The sequence below is a fragment of the Henckelia pumila genome, chromosome 2 (genome assembly GCF_033568475.1).
Source record: "Henckelia pumila isolate YLH828 chromosome 2, ASM3356847v2, whole genome shotgun sequence".
Lineage (NCBI taxonomy): Eukaryota > Viridiplantae > Streptophyta > Magnoliopsida > Lamiales > Gesneriaceae > Henckelia > Henckelia pumila.
Window position 1 is genome coordinate 63,610,455 of NC_133121.1, and position 9,690 is coordinate 63,620,144.

Below are 9,690 nucleotides of genomic sequence, written 5' to 3' on the forward strand. Positions count from 1 at the left end.
TAAATATTCCACACATACTTATACATTTCAAACCAACACAGTTCCAACACACAAAAGGAAAAGACATGAACACAATCACCAAAAACACCTAAAACCAGAAGAGTTTCAAGCCAAAAATACCTCTAAGCAACAGTGGAGATGTCGACTACACTGTAAGAAGCATAAAACCAAACACCTTGCGGGATTTGAGAATAAGGATTATGAAGTTCAGGATTTCTTCAATCGTTGAGATGCTGAACTGTAGTGACCCTACCCGGATCCACTATCTAATCAGATTTTAATTAGCGCATGCAATAATACTTAAAGAGTAAGAAGCGAATAATTTAAAATATAACAAATCTAATCGGCAGAATACAACCAACGATAACAAAAAAGTGTCGTGATATCATTATACAACCAAATCGTAGATTCAGGGTAAACAAATCCCTACTCTCTAAAACCTCACACTCTCGGATCCTCAATCCTGCTGAGAGTCGTCAGGACCGTCAAGCATCAAACCTGCCCCGCCACAAGATACACCACAATACCCAAACATAGGGGCGAGAGCGACAATACTCAATACATAAGCAATAATATATGTACAAATATGCGCACACAGATGATTTAAAATCCCAGGTAAAACACTTGCTCATGGCGCCAGGAATATACAGTACCGGCAAGAGAGCGACTCCGCGGGATACTTGTATATTTTATATCAGGGCTGAGCCAACCCCATCCTGACCCGAATCCAAAACAGGATACAAGTCCCATATGGAAACTGTCATACCTGACTCAAGTCCAACATGAAATCATTGTTCCCTATGGAGACTGCCAATGACTCACATCTCTCGAGATGTAGTCATACGTAAAATCGTGCATGTGCTAAGGCGGTAAAACATTCTAAAACATGATAAAACATATAGCACATACTCATGCAACATACATGCAAATATATCATGCCGGCTATCTCGGTCAGTACTTACGTACCTCTAATACTGCTAGTCAAAACCTAGCTCCGCTGGTCTAGACTCCAAGCCTACTAGTCCAGTCTACTGCTACTACAATGCAATTACCCATGCATCAATAATTAAGCTCTAAAAGCCTTAACTAAGATATTGTATACTCCTAAATATTTTTAGGAAGCCCAAGTTATACCTGCGTCGGTCGTTAGCCTAGAACTCCCTATATCTGAGTTAGAAGGCCTAGGAATATAGAGAGAAGAGAGGAGAGAGGTGCGAGGAAATGAGCTCTCAAACCCTCTATTTATAGGCGAAGTTCGGAGCCTCCGAACTCGACTTCGGATCCCCTGAACTGGTTCGGATCCTCCGTTCCTGACTTTGAAGCCCCCGTTCATGTTCGGAGCCCCCGATCCTGACTTTGGATCCCCCGAAGTCCCATCAATGATGTCACCCATGACGCATTATCTTCGGAGACTCCGATCCGAGTTCGGATCCCCCGAACCCGTTCGGATCCTTCGATCTTAGGTTCGGATCCTCCGAACCATCCGAACCCTTGGAACCTTCCCGACCATTTTTTAGTGTTCCGAATCCATTTTTGAACTCCTTAGAGCCTTTTGGAAAATCCTTAATCATGTTTTACTAATTTTAAACATGATCACATGATTAATTACTCATTAATCATTAATTCTGGATACGGGTCACTACATTCTCCCCCACTTAAGAAATTTCGTCCTTGAAATTAAAGTCTAGGGGAAAACATGAATAGTAAACCAAATGTTCTTTATTACAACTGAACAAGTACAAACTTGATACAAAGAAGTAAAAAATCTCAAAATAACTCGGGGTGCTCGGATCGCATCCGGCTCTCTAACTCCCAAGTAGCTTCCTCTGTACCTCTGCGCTGCCACTGTACTATCACCAACGGTATATGCTTGTTACAAAGTGCCTTGTCCTTCCTGTCTAGAATCCGTAGGGGTCTCTCCACATACTACATATCCTGATCTAATTGTACCTCGGTCGGATGCAAAATATGTGACTCATCAGCCACGTACTGTCTCAACAAGGACACGTGGAACACATCATGGATCCCCGATAGATCTGGTGGCAATGCTAGACGATAAGCCACGTCCCTAAACTTCTCGAGAATCTCAAAAGGACCAATAAATCTCGGTGTCAGCTTATCCTTGCGACCAAACCTCATCACCTTCCGGAAAGGTGACACACGCAAGAAAACATGCTCTCCTACCTTGAAGTGTAACGGCCTCCGGTGAGTGTTTGTGTAGCTAGCCTGTTGATTCTGGGCCGCCTGAATCCTGTGTCGGATCAACTCCACTGCATCAGTCATCTGCTGAATCATCTGAGGACCTTCAACCTGATGCTCGCCAACCTCATCCCAAAACAGAGGGGTACGACAACGACGTCCATAAAGAGCCTCAAATGGTGCCATGCCAATGCTACGATGGAAACTATTGTTGTAAGAGAACTTCACCAATGGTAAATGATCATGCCACGCTGGACCAAAATCCATCACCGCTGTGCGAAGCATATCCTCTAAAGTGCGAATAGTATGCTCGGACTGTCCATCTGTCTCTGGATGATAAGCCGTACTCAAACTCAAAGTAGTACCAAGGGCTCACTGGAAACTACCCCAAAATCTCTAGGTGAATCTCGGATCTCTATCACTGACAATGCTCAACGGAATGACATGCAATCGAATGATCTCCCACACATACAATTGTGCCATCTTATCAAAGGTATAATCGCGGTTATAAGGAAGAAAATGCGCTGACTTAGATAATCGATCCATGACAACCCAAATAGCATCACAATTCCTGGAAGGCATAGGCAAGTGGTGACAAAATCCATCGTCACATGCTCCCACTTCCACTCAGGAATCTCTAAGTTGTGAAGTAACCCTCCGGGTCTTCTAAACTCTGCCTTGACCTGCTGACACACAAGGCATCGGGATACAAACTGATAGACACTGCGCTTCATCCCTTTCCACCAAAATCGAGTGCGAAGATCCTTATACATCTTCATGCTGTCTGGATGTACAGAAAATCTACTGCGGTGAGCTTGTGATAAGATCTCTTCCCTCAAAGCAGAATCCTCGGGTACCACTACTCGACCAAAAAAACACAACAGACCATCTCCTTGCAGATGGAAACCAGAAGTATTACCACTCTTAGCCAAATGGGCTAACTTCTGAGTCCTAAGATCAGAATTCTGAGCTCTCGGATTCGTCGATACAAGGCTGTCTCTACAAGCACAGAAGAAACACGAATCCCTTGTTGTTCTTTCTTATGAAGGAACGTGAATCCCAAAGAACAACACTCCTCCACTGCCTTCGAAACCGAACTGGTACGAAGGGAACTCACATAGACTTTGCGACTAAGAGCATCAGCAATGGGGTTCGATGAACCTGGATGGTACTTGATCTCACAATCATAATCCTTCAACAGATCCATCCAACGACGCTGCTTCATGTTCAACTCAGCTTGAGTGAACTGATACTTCAAACTTTTATGATCGGTGAATATCTTGAATCTTTTTCCGTACAAATAGTGACGCCATATCTTCAGAGCAAAGACAATGGCTGCTAGCTCTACATCATGTACGGGATAGTTCTCCTTGTGAGTCTTCAACTATATGGAAGCATACGCGATCACGTGGCCATTCTGAGTCAACACGCACCCCAATCCCTGGAGAGAAGCATCATTGTAGACTACAAACCCACCTGATCCAGACGGCAAAGCAAGAACTGGAGCTGTCGTCAAACAACATCTCAACTCACAAAAACTGTCTTCACAAGAATCAGACCACACGAAAGAAGCATCTTTCTTCGTCAACTGTGTCAAAGGCCTAGCTATCTGAGAGAAATTCTCCACAAAATGCCGGTAGTATCCTGCCAAACCAAGGAAACTACGAATCTCAGAAGCTGTAGTTGGACGCAACCAATTCATAATAGCATCTGTCTTGCTAGGGTCAACAGATACGCCCTCCTGAGAAATGACGTGACCAAGGAATACAACTCGGTCGATCCAGAAGTCACACTTGCTCAACTTCGCATACAACTGCCTCTCTCTCAACACTTGGAGTACAATGTATAGATGATAGGCATGTTCATCCATACTGCGAGAATAAACCAAGATATCATCGATGAACACTACCACGAACTTATCCAAAAAGTTGCGGAACACCCTGTTCATCAGATCCATAAAAATAGCTGGAGCATTCGTCAGACCAAACGTGTAAGGCCCGGGATTAATTAGAAATTAATCCGAACTTAATTTGATTTTAATCCAAGTATATTTAATTTGGGAATATTTTGAGTTTCGATTTAAATTCTAATATTCTTAAATTATTTAGGATTGAAATTGAATTAAAATAAGGGCTGAGGACCAAATTGCAAATATTGAAGAATTGAGGGGCTAAATTGCAATTAGGATTGAACTTATCAGATTTTTAGTTATTACTCAGCTTTCAACGTGTAAGATATAGAATTATTTCAGAATTGAGGAACAGAGAGCCGAAGTTCTTCCATTTTCTTTGGTTTCATGATTTTCGATTTGCCGTAACTTTTGCTCCGGTTATCCGATTTTGATTTCGTAAATTGTTCTGGAATCCTTACGACGAGGGCTTAGATCTCGTGTAAGTTTTATGATGTTTTATATGGATTTCGAAATCAGTAAGATGGCAGATGACAGATTTTGAGTTCTTGATTATGGTTGTCGACGTTTATGCGATTCAATTGCGAAACCGAATTGATGAGCTTATGTTATTTATGTTGAAGCATGATTGCATCATGTAAATGAATTATTATAGCTATTGAGATGAATATTTGAATGATATATCAGCTGGTTATTGATTTGAATACATGTATGAGTTGGTTGAAGTTAGAAATGATTTCGGGATTATGTCGGTTACCGATTTTCAATCGCTATGCCGTCGATTCGAGTTTTTGGACCGTTTTGATAGCCTATATCTGAGTTGAAGTTGTTATCTAGATGTTATGAATTTTATAGCATTTTTATTCTTCAATTTCAGTCGAGTTTGAAGGCCAATGATTCAAGACGCCGAGTTAAACCGAAGAAGAAAGAGTTGAGGTTTGAAATGAGTTTGATTGACGATCGATTAATGGTTTTGATTCGTTTCTGAAATAATAGTCTTGAATGAAGTTTGATATGAGTATTTTGGTTGTTATATTTCAGATTGAAGAGTTCAGAACCGAGATATTAGAAGGTATAATGACGACATCACGAAGTAGGGACTTTGAAACTCAAGAACGACTATTTTTGAGTTGGCCCGTAAAAACCACATACTTGTTTATGTCTTTTATTTAATTGTGATGTTGTCGATCCATCCCAGGTAGTGGATCTTTAAATTTGAGTTAATATGATGCTATATTGAATTGATTCTATGCCAAGGTTGTTGTTAACCTTATTTGCGAGTCGGTTACGAACTCGTTAGATGGATATCCATGTCAAGATCATTTATGAATCTTGATGGCCTCGAAGTTATATGAATCAGTTCTTATGCAAAGCGTTAATTTACTCTATTTGTTGAGTCGAGTTTAAATAGAGTCGATATGATGTATTTAAAGCTTTCTATATGTTGGTTATACTGAGATTGATTTCTCACCGGAGTTTATCCGGCTGTTGTCTTGTTTTGTATGTGTGCATGACAACAGATGGGGCAGGAGCTGGCCAAGGACGTCGTGGGTAGCTCATGAGAGATGATTAGATGTGGACTCGGGTTGTTCGAGATGGAACGTTGTAGCTAAGTCTTTATAAACATGTTAGAGAACATCTGGGTTTTGGACTTGGAAAGCTTAGCGACTAGTTGTGTCTTTTGTTACTTTTGATGCATTGTAAACTTCTAGTTTAAAGTATCAATACTTTATGGACATGTTTAGATGTTGTTTTATGTTAATATAAATGTTTTAGACTTGAATTTGATAGCTTGGAATGGATGGAAAGGATCAAGAATGACTGCTGAAAAACAGGGTGAAATTCGGCCCAGGAAGCGCCCCGAGCGCGAGCCTTCTGTTTTGGAAAAATCAGGGGCGCCCAGGCGGTAGTTTTTGACCGCCCGAGCCCACCCTCTTTTGAAAAAAATAAAAAAAAAATTATTGATCCTTATTCTTTCCTTATTAGATTAATGATGCTTATTCATTAATTGCCCCTTAAGATTTGAGATTAGCAACCCAAGGCCCCACAACAGGTGGTATTAGAGCATAAGTTTCTTGGACTGAGAATAGATGAGCGGGGTAGATCGAGTCTTTTATTCTGATTTAGTTCTTCTTGAAGCATGTTTATTATCTTACTTGTTTTACAGCTTTAAGAATTGCATGCTATCTGTTATCTGATATGATTGGAAGCATGAATGACTAAGACTGAATCAGATTCAATCTTTTGAGAAGGCATTGTGGACTGAAACAGACTTGTTCTATCTGAGATTGAACTATACACTAATCTGTTTGATTATCAGATATGCCTCCCCAACCAGCACCGAGAGTTAGACAGACATTGACAGTGAATGAACCAGAATAGACCAATGCTGCACAGGTCCCAGTGACAACAACTGAACATGGACAGGGTAGTACTTCTACTGATGAGTTCAGTGATGCTAATCCGATGGAGAAACTTCTGAAACGATTCCAATCATTCAAACCACCGAAATTGCTAGGAACTGAGAATGATGTGGAATGTGAAAATTGGTTGGAAGATATTCAGCAGTTATTCGAGTCCCTCGACTATATAGATGATCGTTGTGGGGACCCGGGTTGCTAATCTTATCTTAGTGCAATTTATTGTAATTAACAATTAAACAAGTACTTACAAGAATTAAAGAAACAAGAGCTAAAAAAAAATTTTTGTTTTAAAAGGCAGAGTCTCGCTCGATCGGGGAATATGCTATCAAAACTCTGCTGCCAAAGAATGGATAAACAAGTCATAATCTTTTATACATGCTACAAAATCAAATACATGCTATCTTATAACGTCTTACAAGCTTCTAAACATAATAAACATAAACTAGCATGTATTCAAGCCATAATATACAAAGTTCTTGTATCACTTCTAGCATGGTTCAACAACATAAAGTACAAGTCGTGCTACTTAAGCCCGTGTCCTCACTTGCTATGCCTCAATCTCGAGCTATCCTTGTCTTTTCTGACTAGCTCCTGCCCCACCTATTGCCATGCACACATACAAAACAAAGCAATAGCCGGATAACTCCGGTGAGAATAAAATCCCAGTATAAACAACTTTAAACGCGAGATAATAAACGTGAATGCAATGCAAATGGCAAAGGAAGGCTATCAAGCTGATATCAATAAACTTAGTTCTTTGGGATCCCAAGGAATAAAATAACTATCAAACCACCGACACTCCCATTCGAGGCGGCATCAAGTATTTTAGTCCTCTGACTTTAGTACAACTATAGTGAGTCTTCTGGCTCTGAACATAAATCCATATTCTGTGCCATGAGTCAAGCTGACTCTAGAAATAAATCTATATTTCATGTCACTCACTACAGCTCTCCAAACGTCATCTGCACTCTAGGCGATGGCTGCCCTCTGTGCTATTAAGGCTGGAGTTCAAGATGAATGCAACATAAGTTGTATGCATTAAAAGCTATAAAACACATCTTGAACAACTAAGCATATAAGCAAACAAAGCAGTACACACAAATAATCACATAAGAAATATAAAGAAACAAGTATGTGATTGACATGGGAATACTTGAAATGAAAGTTATTTCAAGCGTTCTATCCCATCTGGATTTGCTGTCATTTATACCTTTCGATGTCGTGTCTGACAGTACTTCAAGTCTGAAAACATCATAGTAAAACCATCTATCAAAATCTGTTCCAAAGCATAACAAAATTGCCACTAAAGAACTTCAAACCTTCTAAATCGTTCTCGATTCGAATCGACAATCTCGAGTTCGGAACACTTTGATCAAATCTGAAAAATAGTAGATACAATATAACCATATCAAATTCCAACTCTAATCATGCTTTGTTCACTCAATAAGAGCAAAATCTTGACAATTTGCAAATCGGCGGCATAACGGCTAAAACCGGCAATCCAAACAATATCCAAATCAATCCAACAATCCAGATAACTTATAATCTCTAACATATCATCTCATTACCATAAAAATCAGTATCAATCAAACATGATAGTGTTTGAATTATTCTTCCCAAATTCATATAAAATTCGAACGACAGTCTTTTTCCGAACCGTCTGTGAATACACGATCGGTACAGCTGATATACGCATATATGATAAAATCATAATTTTCCATCTTCAACATAAAAATAAAATCTGAGATATGTGAATAAAACATGTACCAAATCGAAGGTCTCGGAGCTGTGATCGCAGATATATATTTCTTTCGAATTTCTGACAACCGAAACGCAAGATATCGGAGCTTTTGCGGATAAAAATGGCTTGGGACAAGGGTTCAGCCGATGTTCTGCCTCTTTTCTTTTCTTTTGCTGATAACACACTGTTGGAAAACTGGCGAGTTCCCAGACCAATTACGATTGATACCCGGTGCAGCGGAAGTTTAAAAATTTTCTCATGGAACGATTCCATGGTGTGGGTATCAACCATACAACGATTGAATTACGTGTGTGTAAAATTTAAATAACAATTAAATAAATTTTACCTCAAATCTCGCAACGAGATTAATGGACACCAACAGAACAATTCTGCTCTTGTTGTCTCTCCCTGGAACCGATGAACGCCTTCAATCAGGTCCACGAACAGAGGTTTAATCCCTCTGATAGATTGCACTAGAAAATCTATCAGAAGTTTTCTGCGAAGAGAATACACGAATTTGATTCGTTATTCCTTACTGCGATTCAAAATCACAGACCGGAATTTTCTCGGGCAGAGGGGAGGGGTCGGCCGAAAACGTGTTGAGAGGGGTAGGGTTTCGAAAATCCTATCTCAAAAATTATGACCTGTTGTGTGTAATTTCTGTACTGAAATAACTTATTTATAATGCAGGCCACTAACACCTTAGGGCCCATTAATCATAAGCTGTGGCCCGACAAGCAAAGCCCGCTCGTTCAGAAATTAATATAAAATTCATCGTGACTCCGATTGATGAAACGATTTCACCAATGTGCACAGAAACCATTTCTGCACGTTTTAAAGTCAAAATAAATTTTCCTGAATCCGAATTCAGTGGTTTCCAAAAATGTCCATCCCTATGTCATTTTAGGAAATCCTACTCCCTTACTCTTATTTAAGAAGTCCAACTCCTTAGTTCATTAAATTTAACTCTTTAAATTTAACTATCTCAACGGGGATTAAAACTCCATTACACTGTGTGACCCTCAATGGTTCAGGGATACAGCTAGCCGTGGGCTCACAACTCCTTGTGACTCGGAACAACACTTTCCGACTTGCCCAACGAATCATGGTAAAGCGCCTAGCAACATCGCCCCATGATTCCCTAGGTATCACTGATAGTGCCTACAAGAACCAGTAGATTTTGGTTAACGTACAGTACGGTCCCTTCATCCAAATATCCCGATCGAATCAACAACCATTGGTATATCGAGAGTCGCTCAAGATTCGATAACTATGCAATGCATCTTGAAGATCAAATTAGTGACATCGCATGTGCTACTAAGAAACCATTTCTTAAATCACATCAAGTACTCTGGCCAGAGATTTGTCACACTAATATCTCCTCAGATCGCATAGGATATCCACACTCGCAAGTATGT